Source organism: Xenopus laevis, chromosome 8S (genome assembly GCF_017654675.1).
Source record: "Xenopus laevis strain J_2021 chromosome 8S, Xenopus_laevis_v10.1, whole genome shotgun sequence".
NCBI classification, from domain to species: Eukaryota; Metazoa; Chordata; class Amphibia; order Anura; family Pipidae; genus Xenopus; species Xenopus laevis.
The window spans coordinates 79,146,123-79,159,315 of NC_054386.1; positions in this window are offsets into that span (position 1 = coordinate 79,146,123).

The window sequence follows — 13,193 nt, forward strand, 5'->3', positions numbered from 1 at the left end:
TGAAGATATAGATACAGTATGTGCGTTTGGGAATATCTATACACACATATGTCTGCACACACACATATATAAATTAATGAAAGTGAGCTAACAAGAGAGTGGATATTTCTATTATATGCTACATACATATCCACAACACCCACACACATATAATATCCAAGCATTCCATTGGGATCAATAAGTCTCTAGAACACAATAGCGGAACATTTTGACACCAAGTACTAGTTGTCTCTGTTTGTTTCTCTTCTAGTTTAAACATTCTCCTTTAGTCTCTCAGACTCCAGCTCTCTTTCTTTTTCCAACAAAGAACCCTACACCCCCAGTATATGGTAACACCTCTCCGTTTGCCTCATTTAATGAATTAGTCCTAAGTATCTCTTATCTTGTGCTGCCACAAACACAAGTGCTAAATGTCACCACTCATCTCACAATTAAACTCTTCAGCCCCAACCCCAGTCCTCCATTTCCCTACCCCTTTCATTTACCACTCTATGTAATTGCTGCTAGTGCTTTATAAGGCAGAGACACATGCTGCTATTTTGGGAGATAAGTCGCCCAGCAACAAATCGCTTCTTCAGACAACTAATCTCCCCAAACTGCCTTCCCGCCGGCTAGAATGTAAATCTCCAGCCAGATGTCAGATTGCTTCGGCTTTCTGAAGTCGCCCGAAGTATCCTCGTGAGGCAACTTCGGGAGACTTCAGAAAACGAATCGTTCCTAGTGTCACCCTGCCGCCGATTTACGTTCTAGCCGGTGGGAAGGCAGTTCGGGGGGATTAGTCGCCCGAAGAAGAAGCAATTTGTTGCTGGGCGACTAATCTCCCGAAATAGCAGTGTGTGTGTCTCTGTTTTTAAGCTCTTTATGGCAACTTCCCTGCTTACAGGTTGCACTCACTGTTTGCTAGCTATGCATCACTCTCTTCCCTACTAGTTCTATGTACCACTATGTCCCTAGCTCCTCCATGTTCATTCCAATCATTTTATGTCACTGGACATTGCCTTTACTTCTGTCTACTTGCATAGATGTATTCAATACCACACAGAGAAAGAATCTGGGGTTGTGCAAATAAAGAATATTAATATCTGACAATTCCCCTTCACTCCTTGTTTCTCTCACCATCATGTAACCATCATTCTCATCAGTCTCTATCATGGTCCCTTTCCTCCTTAATGATGCCGAAATATGTGGAATAATTTTTATTTAAAGGATGTGGTAATTCCAATTAGATTATAGAAAGGAAACTCTCAGGGTGCCATTTATAACTGTCCCTTTAAAAGACCACAAACTATCCAGCCTCCTTCCTGCATTTTGCGGACGCTGTGAAACTGAGAACTAGGAACCATAACCCCATATACATGCACATCTCACACACAGTTCACAATGACAAATGGCAACTGGTGGCACAATAATCTAAACAGAGTGACTATGGAATCTGCCTTGACAGTACAAAGTAACCCAGAAGTCCACAGAGGGGGAAGGGAACATGTCCTGACTCCATAGGATGAGACATAATCTATGAAGAGGGATGGTACTTCTGACTCTGATTTGGCAAAATGACAAATAAAAATCTGCTTTCTTTTTTGCATGGGGATGTAGACAGGGAGGACTTTGGAATCTACCCCCCCCCCCCCCCGCGCACACACAAACAGTGTGACACAGTGACACAGACAGAAGAGACCTCATTTCCATAAGTGGATAATTTGTACAAAGTACAGCATGGGAAGAAGTCAGAAATTGATACAGTATGTTGTAAACAATCCTATTATATGGTAAATTAGATAGAGGAGGTGATATGTGCATAGGTACAGCAAAACTAAAAGGGAGAAGGGAAAAAACACAGACCAGAATCAGAACCGAGTCAAATCCATAACAACTTTGTACAGTTGTTTGTGACTTGTGTGATGCATCCACCTTGTAGTTCTCTTAGTCCACATGCTTTCCCTGTCTTCTCTATTTCATTAACAATTCATCATTTAATTATCCCTTACCGAATCTACCGCTGTTCCTCTGTCAGTATGATGTACACCTGATAGCTGAAAGCTGCAATATTTTAGCAAAAGACCATGCCAAGAATGAGTAAAGCTCAGGGGCAATCCTTATGTGGATGTTTCTGAATGTATTTGCTTATGGTTCGAAGGTGACTTCTAATACACCTGCGACTATAGGTGGCCATACACAGGCAGATTAAAGCTGCCGATATTGGTCCTTTAGACCGATTCGGCAGTTTATCTGCCCGTGTGTGTGGGGGCTCCAGACGGGTCCTCCCAATCGATATCAGGGCAAAAATCGGCCAGATATCGATCGGTAAGTTTGATTTTTTTCTGAGATCCAGGACTGAATCGGCTAGTTTATGAGGTCCTGTGACCCATCGGCGTCCATTCGCAGCATTGTAGTCCAGTTGGATTTACCCAATATCACCCTGCCGTTAGTGGGCATATCAGGCTAAGATCCACTCGTTTGTTGACCTTGCCAAATAAGCGGATCTAATAATGTATGGCCACCTTTAGAAGATAAAATAAAAGATACAATGTGTATGCCTTAATTTCTCTATAGTTACCGTTTAGGCTGTTATTATTAAACTGGGTCTGCATGTGCATCTTCTACATTACTTGTATTCTGTGTTACATACATTCAAGCCTCCATTCTTATGTTTTTGTATTTTACACTGTTGTTTTGGCATCCAGCCAATTCTGTTGCATTTCAGTGGAAGGCTTTTTTTATTGGATTTGATACCTCATTTTTACTCACTTAGCAAAAACCTCTTGACCCAGTTTTCATAAAATATTTACATTAAGTGAAATAAAATGTTGTTACAATACTAATCAGATCCATATTTTGCCTGTTGTCCTTCTGTAAATAATACATTCCAATTAGTTAGCACCTTCAAAGGCCATCCCCAGTTACCTGTTGTGTTTGGTTGTGCATCTGACTTTCAGAGAGGTCTAGCAAAACATGGCTCATTTTACATGTAAATGCACCACTGTTTTATCCTTGACATTAATATGGAAAAAGTATTGTATTTCAAAGAGAAACTGATTCACTGCACATACTCTGTGCTGCTGTCCGTTACGGAGCTTAGGGACTGACTCAAAATATACAGTAAACCTAGAAAATAAAATATAAGGCTGATTAGTAATTAATACAGATAATTACTACACGGCAGCACAGAAACCAGTGCAATTAGCATCAGAATTTAATAATCAGCCCTGTAGCATCAGCGTATATTACAGGCCAACCTCATTTTCTGCTTGATAATTAGTGACGACCCCTACGTTTAGCTTCTCAACAGCTGCTCAGAGCCCACTGAGCATGTTAGTGTCATAGACACTTTCCAAGATGGTGACCCCCCCCTGCAGGTCTGGACTGGGAGTCATTCCAAGTACAAAGAGGCCCAAACAGCCCCCTACCAGCCCACTATATGGTAACTTTCTATGGAACCTTACAGCAGCCCCTCTGGCATTTGCCAGAACCCACAGATTGCCAGTCCGGGCCTGCCCCCCTGTGACAAGTTTGAAGTCCTGGATAATTTTTGCTATTGAGAAGTTCAAGCTTTAGGCTGGTGCAATACGTTCAGTATATAAAACATGGCATTTTTAGTCATATTCATTTTTAGGGTATAGTTCTCCTTTAAAATGTAACGCCAATAGTATTTTAATGACCTGATTGGTAAAAATGATACTAGATGACAATGTTATTAATAGAGAATAAATATAATATAGGAAGGCCAATGTTTTTATCTGGAAAAGAGGGCAACCCTAACTGGCACACATTTCCCTTTTTCACACACTACTGATCTCCTACGAATGTCAAAGGTTCTACTGTACATGCATCACTCGATGTAATAAAAGAATTTCCCAGATTGCACCCTCCAGATCATTTGCATAATGTTTATATGGATTATTAAGAATGTAAAAATGTTTTGATGTTTGTAGTCAATTCCCTAGTGTAGATTATTTAATCCAGACCCAGTGGGATAGCATTATCAACAATTTAATATGACCCCCAAGCACATATTATTTAATCTATCCCAGAACCTAAATTTCTCAGAACCTAAAGCCTCTCAGACAGACTTTATCTGCTTCTTACAATGCAGATCCTGCCTGAAGGATGTCTTGCTCTTGGATATATTTGTATAAATTAGTTGTCTAGCTACTAACTGATTAGTACCTGTGTATAATATCTGAAACCATGATATACATTACAACAATGTCATTGTGCAACTTGCAGACACATCACCGTACAAAAAATGACACTACTGTGCAGTCACAATGCTGACTGTGGGACTAATATACTAACAGCATAATTGTATATATTCGTTATATAGGCATAATCTGGAAGAAAAATACATATTTAAATTGTTAGGCATATTTAAATAGCAAACGTCAATAAACAAGTAATTGTTGGTGTCATGAATACAAATGCACATGAAATAAAGGGTAGAATTGTCTGCTGCACAAGGTGTTAATTCCCCTGTGTATTAAAAGAAGTAACCCCTTTGTTGCTGAACAGCAGGGCACTGTATTAGTCATAACTTTTATTTCTCAATAAACAGAACAGTCGAATGTGACCAGAGCCCTGTGATCCACTCTTCTACTATTATTACTCCACACTAAGGGGCACATTTACTTAGCTCGAGTGAAGGAATAGAAGAAGAAATACTTCGAATTTCAAACTTCAATAGTCGAAGTACTGTCTCTTTAAAAAAAACTTCGACCAAGTACTTCGCCAAGTAAAACCTACCGAACCTCAATGTTAGCCTATGGGGAAGGTCCCCATAGGCTTTCTAAGGTTTTTTTGATCAAAGGAATTTCGTTCGATCGATGGATTAAAATCCTTCGAATCGTTCCATTCGAAGGATTTAATCGTTCGATCGAAAGATTATTCCTTAGATCGTTCGATCGAACGAATAGCGCTAAATCCTTCGACTTCGATATTTGAAGTCGAAGGATTTAACTTCGACAGTCGAATATCGAGGGTTAATTAACCCTCGATATTCAAACCTAAGTAAATCTGCCCCTAAATAATCTAGAAACAAGTCAGAGATGTTACTGTTTGACTATTAGCAGTTAAATACATCTGAAACTGTTTCTTGTGATTCAAGACTGAAATATAAACAGGCATACTGTTTTTAGCATGGGAACAAAAACGGCTATAGCGACTTATAGAATGCAGAATGAAAGTCTTCTGCCTAACAGCAACAGAAAAAAGAAGTTGAAAAACACTCTCTCATCCACAGTTTGTGTGCCAATGATAGATAGTCTGCATTATAAAAATGTCAAGAAAACAGCCAAAGAGTTGCTACAGTATTATGAAAAAATCTATAATATCTTCACTGTTGACGATGCCACAATGTTATATTAAAACTATAGACAAAGTGCTGAAAAAAGTATGCATGCATCTACCTCTTTCTATTATAGTTTGGTATAACAAACTGCAAACATACATGCACCCCATAAACTGTGTACTGTATTGTACTATAAGGGGCAGATTTATCAAAGATCAAAATGAAAATTTAAAAAATGTCAAGCTAATTTTTGTGTACTTCGACTAGTAATAATAGTCCAATTTTGATTGGAATTTGAAAAAAAATTCAAAATTTATCATGTACTGTCTCTTGAAAAATTTGACTTTGGCCGTTCGCCATCTAAAACCTGCCGAATTACTGTTTTAGCCTATAGGGGAACTTCTAGAACCTTTTTGGAGTCAATTGGTGGACTTTGAAAAATCAACTAAATGTTGCAAAATGGTAACAGTTTAGAGTCTGCAGCAGAATTACTGAGCTGCCAGACTGAAACACCAGAGACAGGAACATTCAACTTTAAACTTAGATTTTGGAAGAACAGTAAAAAAATAAATAACGGTAAGTAATTGAAAAAAAATCTTTATTCCTTCTCTTTAAGGAAGGGGCACTAGGCTTGGACATAGGACAAAAATGGAGTTTTGGACTAAAATGCAGGACAAGGTGTTGCATTCAAGTCCAGCGTTGGACAAGAACATTTAACCAGAGATCAGGGTAATACATGAGTTATGGAATGTAGAGCAAAGTAATACAGAATCCTGTGTTCTATAGGGGAAATGTCCCATCAGTATGGATCTTCCAACAGCCCTACCTAGCTCCGAGTTCAGTCACTTCTCTGGGTTCAGGATAGTTTAGATTGGAACATTTCAAAACCGAAAAATCATTTCAGCACAAAGAAGAACAATAGGTAATTCTCTGAAGCATACAAGAGCTTAATTACTCTTTCATCTACACAAAAGAAAGAAAAAGCAGAGCATCCAAAGCATTCCTTCTATGATTAGCCAAAACTTTGACATGTAACTGCCAAATAATTATCCATGAGATCTCTGTTTGTCTACCTCATTGCTTCTTATTGTTGTCTGAGTGAAATGTAACCCTCATATTGTTTTGTACCAACAGCAACATCTGCAACTTAGAGATAAGCGTCTTTCAATTTTATTACATTTTCTCTTATTACGCAAAATAAAATGTATTTAGGACAAGACTAATTTCAGATGAGGTTAGTGAGGGGGGGGGGAAACTATACTGATATATATATGTCTTCCAATCATAAATAAAAATGTAAAAATATGAACTTTGTTTGGATGTAGGTTATATTTTCCCTGTTGCTCTTTTACCTGACGAAAGGAGAACATATTGTATTTGAAAGACCACTAGAAGGCACTCTTATTCAATTTGTCACAGTTCCAGTTGCATTACTATTTCTAATTTGACCGTTCAAGAATCTTTCATATAATTCAAGAGTGTTAATCGTTTTCATAAAAATATCACCCTGCTGAAGTTTCTTTTGTTGTATTATCCAAAAGGATTTTGAAGGATATGTCTTTATTCAGTAAAACCCAGACACATTTTGACAGGCGATCAGAGCCAAGTATTCCATCACTCTATACTAACTATAGGAAGGGTTGAAAAATACTGAATTGTAAGAGTGGAGTAAATATTTCTTCATTTACGTTATGTTTATATTCACCTTTATTAATCATAAGGGCAGAAGTTTTGTTGTGGCCAGGGTGGCTGAAGCTGGTCATACACGTACCTCTAAAATCTGAAGATCCAAACTGATATGTATACACATACTGTATGCCAGTGCATGGTGCATCAGCAGAGGAGGAAGTAAAGTGGTGTCACAATTTTGTTTCACTTTCTGCTGTTCCATTTGTTCACTTTCAACTGTCAGCCTAAACAAACAATAGAAAAGCAGTTATAGCTATTTGTACAGACGGTGGGCCGGTCCATACTCTCAGTCCATGTTTGGCCACCTTCAGTTAGCACTCATTATAGACAATGGTGCAGTTTGTCAAAATAAATTATATAAGCACTGACAAAGTGTAATAATGCAGTAACCAAAAAATAAATAAATAAGGAGAAGAACTCACGATTCACCCCAGTCCAGGTGCATATAAATATACTGCAAAGCTCAAATGGGAGAATCTTCATAAATTTCATATGCTGAATTAGTAAAAATAAAACAACATTTATTAGAACAAAAAGGACAAGGCCTAACGCGTTTCATGCCCACTGGGGCACTTACTCATAGGCCTAGGCATGAAACACGTTAGGCTCTCTCCTTTTTGTCCTAATAAATGTTGTTTTATTTTTACTAATTCATGTAATTTTTGAAGATTCTTACATTTGAGCTTTGCACCTTCAGTTAGTTGCATATTTCTTAATTCATTTGAAAGGGAGCTGCCATAAGTATTTTTTATGTAAGCAGTGGTTTAGCAGCTGGCTAGTGAAAAGGCATTTCAAATAGTAGCAGAAGTGCATTGCACCATTCCAGTTCAAGAAAGGTAAGGTGCTTTAAATTGGGCATGTTCATTCAGATGACAGCATTCTTTAACACATTTTCGCCCCTCCGCCGCCTGAGGCAGCTTGGTGTTGCTGCCGACCTACCCGGTGCGCTCACCTTTTTGTTCCAAGGGGGTCCATGAGGGCAGCGGAGAGGGCCAGGACGCTAGCACAGAGTGCGCTCTCTGTGCTAGAACAGCCGAATTTCCGGTTTGAAAACTGGAAATTCGGCTTTTAAAGTACCAGGAGCTGCATTTATGCCGCCCCCGGTACCTAGTGGGGCGCTGCCGCCTGAGGAGAGTTACTCAACCCGCCTCATTGGCGGAGTGCCCCTGATTTTGGTTGTGCATAGGACTATAAGGAAACAAAAGGCTGTATCAGTGCCAGCTTTAATGTCTCCCTTATTCAGTTCAGGTTGCTACACAGTATGCACTTAAGCAATATATTGTTTTTCTAAAATGTACCTCAAATGTAACACCTAGTGGGGTCCCCAAAGAAATGCAGTATGTATCTTTGGGCAAATGAATATAGAAAGCAAGATGGTGTCGGGGTGATCCTGGGGCTGCTGCCACCTGAAACAGCAGCTTCCAAGTTGTTTTCACCTTGCGTCATGGCAGGAGCGGTGCTGGATGGTGTTAGTAACAGTTGATATCAGCATCAGGTGCAAAGCACAGAGTCAATAGGTAAAGACTGTTGTCTAAATGAAGCACATTTGCAGATAGGTTGAGGATTGACACTGAAATGGCTCCTGGCCCCTACTTCATTAATACAGTGTTTATGATCACAGACAGTGCTGTATTGATTGGGATGGCTTCAGATCAACAGAGCTCAGACACGTACATACCTCCCAATTAGGGTTCCCAACTTTTCTGGAAAAAAATACCGGCATTATATATTTATCTTTTCCCTATTAATAACATTGGGATCAACCATCATTTTTACCGGCCAGGCCGGTAAAATACCGGCTAGGTGGCAACCCTACTCCCAATTGTCCTGTTTTTCACGGGACAGTCCTGATTTTAATAGCTCAGCCCGCAGTCCTGGGTTTCTACCCCAAAATGTCCCGCATTTATCTTTGATCGCCTGCACTGAAGCCAGAAAAAGATACAAAGTTTCTGTAAAATAAGAGGCTTTTTCGCAGAGCTCCCAGAATATTAAGCACCTGCACTTAGGTACAATTGTAACTATTAAGAGGTGCCCAAAAGGTAGATTGGGATCTATCAGTAGACCTTTAGCTGGTGATCAGTAGGTTTCAAGACTCTGTCAACAAACAGCTTGTCTAAATCACCCTTCTGTTTGATTCTTTTCATTCAGATATTTATCATATTATCATAATAATATAATAATAATACATTATAAATAATTGAATTCTTAACTATGGCAATATAACTTTTCCCACAAATCAATATAATATTTAAGTAATACAAAATGCTAACAATGCTATTATGGATGTAGATCATACTGGGACGTCACATTAGTAAAGTATGGGCACTCCTGATTTAAGATAAGCAGGTCTCTTGGTGTGACTTGCAGCTTAAAGGGCAATTTCATCTTCAACATCAAAACTGTTAAAACACATAAAACATGACACTTAACCCCCCAGAAATGTATTCAAACTTTCCAGAACCTGGCAAATTTTGTGGACGTGGTATTTAGGGGGTGTGGCCACAAATCATCATGGTCAAAAAATTTGATGCACAATGCGCAGCAGGTCTTTTTATCCCTATTTTTAATTTACAAATGTTGGGAGGAATGCACATGCGGCAATTCATAAAACAAGGAAGACAACATGCACAGTGCTTGAAATGAAATATATATTGCACCTCTTTTTTTTGCACAATGCCTTGTAACTTATCTTCTATAAATTATATAGTCTGAACAACCCCATTCACTATATTTTCTCTAAAGTTAAAATGAATTTGCAATAATAAAAAAGTTTTCTTTTAGGGCAAAATTAGTTTGTAATTTTAGGGCCACTATAAAAACTTTCAGGGAACATGTTCATATTCAGTCTATATTCCACCCACAGCAACAATAACCATTGGACTGGCTGTCCAGAACAAAAATAGCAGTGGTCCCTCAAATCTCTTTCTGGCACCAGAGATTCAAAAAAATAGGTCTTAAAGGGATCCTGTCATCGGAAAAAATGTTTTTTTCAAAACGCATCAGTTAATAGTGCTGCTCCAGCAGAATTCTGCACTGAAATCCATTTCTCAAAAGAGCAAACAGATTTTTTTATATTCAATTTTGAAATCTGACATGGGGCTAGACATATTGTCTATTTCCCAGCTGCCCCTGGTCATGTGACTTGTGCCTGCACTTTAGGAGAGAAATGCTTTCTGGCAGGCTGCTGTTTTTCCTTCTCAATGTAACTGAATGTGTCTCAGTGAGACATGGGTTTTTACTATTGAGTGTTGTTCTTAGATCTACCAGGCAGCTGTTATCTTGTGTTAGGGAGCTGTTATCTGGTTACCTTCCCATTGTTCTGTTGTTTGGCTGCTGGGGGGGGGGGAAGGGAGGGGGGAGATATCACTCCAACTTGCAGTACAGCAGTAAAGAGTGATTGAAGTTTATCAGAGCACAAGTCACATGACTTGGGGCAGCTGGGAAATTGACAATATGTCTAGCCCCATGTCAGATTTCAAAATTGAATATGAAAAAATCTGTTTGCTCTTTTGAGAAATGGATTTCAGTGCAGAATTCTGCTGGAGCAGCACTAACAACTGATTAATTTTGAAAAAATATTTTTTTCCCATGACAGTATCCCTTTAAACCGCACAAGTGCAGTTGCTAATAGCAACCTCTAGTAGACTCTATTGACATATTGGCAACATGAAAGTGCACAGATTGGTTTAGTCAAAGGCTGCACATATATGAGGCGGGCTGCCAGTTTGGGTTGTTTCTACTAAAAGGTCTAACAATGTTGGATCTGTTTGCTTCTCATCCATCCATCCTTTTAGAAATCATGCTACAAAACTGGATCTTACGGTGCATTACAGCTTTCTCTCTGCTACTAAAAGAAATTTGTGTTGCCAAATTATTGTTGAACAACCGCCGTTAGCATCCTTTATCAGCCATAGAGGTGAAATCCTGAGTAACTGAGAATCACTGTTATTCTGCAGGTATTATTATCACCACATAACCAAAGGTGTATTTTTAATTAACAGTTATGTCTGTGTGCAATATCCTGTGTTTACTGTAAAGCGTCTGCATCCGACAGTCGTGTCGCGCCTGATCAAAGATGCGACACCATACGACAATTATATCTCTCACCTTATTTTTGTCACATACGTTTTGTCACAGTGCGTCGGATCGCGACAAAATCGTTCGTGGAGTCCTACCCTTAGCAACAATGTGGAGAGAGAGAGATACAGTGCAAAGAGAGACAATTGCAGTTCTCTTCCTAGTGCAACTTTCTCCCAAGGAAAGCAGTGCCACAGAAGCCTATTTGTGAAGCAGCCACTGAATTTATGCAACTGCTTTAGTAGAAACAATGGAGCTCTAGATGCTAGTGCAACTGCCATTCTATCTTCCAGCAGGCACTGCTTTCTGTATAGACTCCATTTTTTTTTAGCTATTGGGGCTCATTTACAAACACAGGTGCTAAATTGCTCAAGTGCATTTGCCAATGGCAACCAATTAGCAATTAGATTTGATCAGTCTCCAAAAAGTTAGGAAATTAAAGGAAAGACCTGGGGGCAAACTCTCTAATGTCTGAAAATTTGACAGCGATGGCTTCGCTCACATCGCAACACTTCGCCAGGACAACGCTAATTCACTAAAATCTGAAGTTGCATCCAGGACGCCGAACTCTGGAAAAGTTGCACTAGCGTTACCGCACCAAACGAAGCGAAGTTGCGCTAGCGTCGGCTAATTTGCATACGGCGGGAAGTTAATGTTGAATGGAAGTATATGTTGCAGCAAATACATTACATTACACAAGCACAGGGAAGCTTAATTTAATAAAATAAAGTTGTCATATTGGCCTACACATGAGCCCAGTGTATAGTTTATGTGCCAAATGTGAGGAAATGTAGGGGGGAGCCCAGGTACCCAAAAAAAATTTAAAACTTTTGCAGCCTATCACCCTGAAAAAGTAAAATGTAGAAACAAACCAGTAGCACACTGATTATAGTGAAATAAGTGATTTGTTGTTTATTTTAGCACATGTACATACAAGGTAAGGGCAACGTTTCGGATGCAACTGGGCCCTTTATCAAGCCACTGAAAAAGTAAAAGACGCCATTGTTTTTTGTGAAATTTTTCAACTAAAAATTGAAGAAGCCCTATACATTTCATTGCACTTCACCTGGTCTGAGTTGGCAAAGACAAGTCTGGCGGAACAGGTAACGTAAAATGTGCATCTTAGTGAATTTGCAAAGTGACGCTCTTTCGCCAGAGCCTGGAGTAAGAGTGCGAAGGAGCGCTAGAGTCTATCTCCTTCACTAGCGAAGTTACGCCAGCGCCCGTTAGTAAATTGTTGAAGTACCGAAATGACGCCACGCTAACGAATTTTCGCTAACGTTAGTCACTTCACCCTTTAGTAAATTTGCCCTTTTGTTGGTTGCTATTGCTATGCACCAATGTTTCTGAATGAGCCCTACTGTGTATTATTTATTACTTAACAAAGCTATGGCTATGGAAGGACACCAAGACTTTAATGGGAAATGTACATAAAATACTTTCATTTCTGTGTTGTCTGAGGGTGTGGACAAATATTAATTTTATTTCTATCCACCTGGGGAGTATAATACACAAGAGCCGTGAATAACCTGGAAAATGTAACTGTTAAAACAGTGTTTAGGCTACATCATTTTAAACTTGTGTATTATAGGGTAAAAAGAATGCATCCCCAAATTTAACAAATAAGGCTGTTAGCAGGCACCTCACAGTTCTTCAACCTGTATAAGAGCTCTGCAGGCAGCCTTGTTCCTTTCTATGTCTCTGATTATGGAATTCCCTATATTAAGGGGCATATTTATTATTGATATTTGACCCTCGAAGTAAAATCCTTCGACTTCGAATATCGAAGTCGAAGGATTTACCGCAAATGCTTCGATCGAACGATCGAAGGAAAAATCTTCGATCAAACGATTAAATCCTTGGAATTGAAAGTTCGAAGGATTTTAATCCATCGATCGAAGGATTTTCCTTCTATCAAAAAAACTTAGAAAGCTTATGGGGAAGGTCCCCATAGGGTAACATTGGTGCTCGGTAGGTTTTAGGTGGCGAAGTAGGTAGTTGAAGTTTTTTTTAAAGAGACAGTACTTCGACTATCGAATGGTCAAATAGTCGAACGATTTTTAGTTCGAATCGTTCGATTCGAAGTCGAATGTCGATGTAGCCAAAAATAAAACTTCGAAATTCAAAGTATTTTTCATTCTAA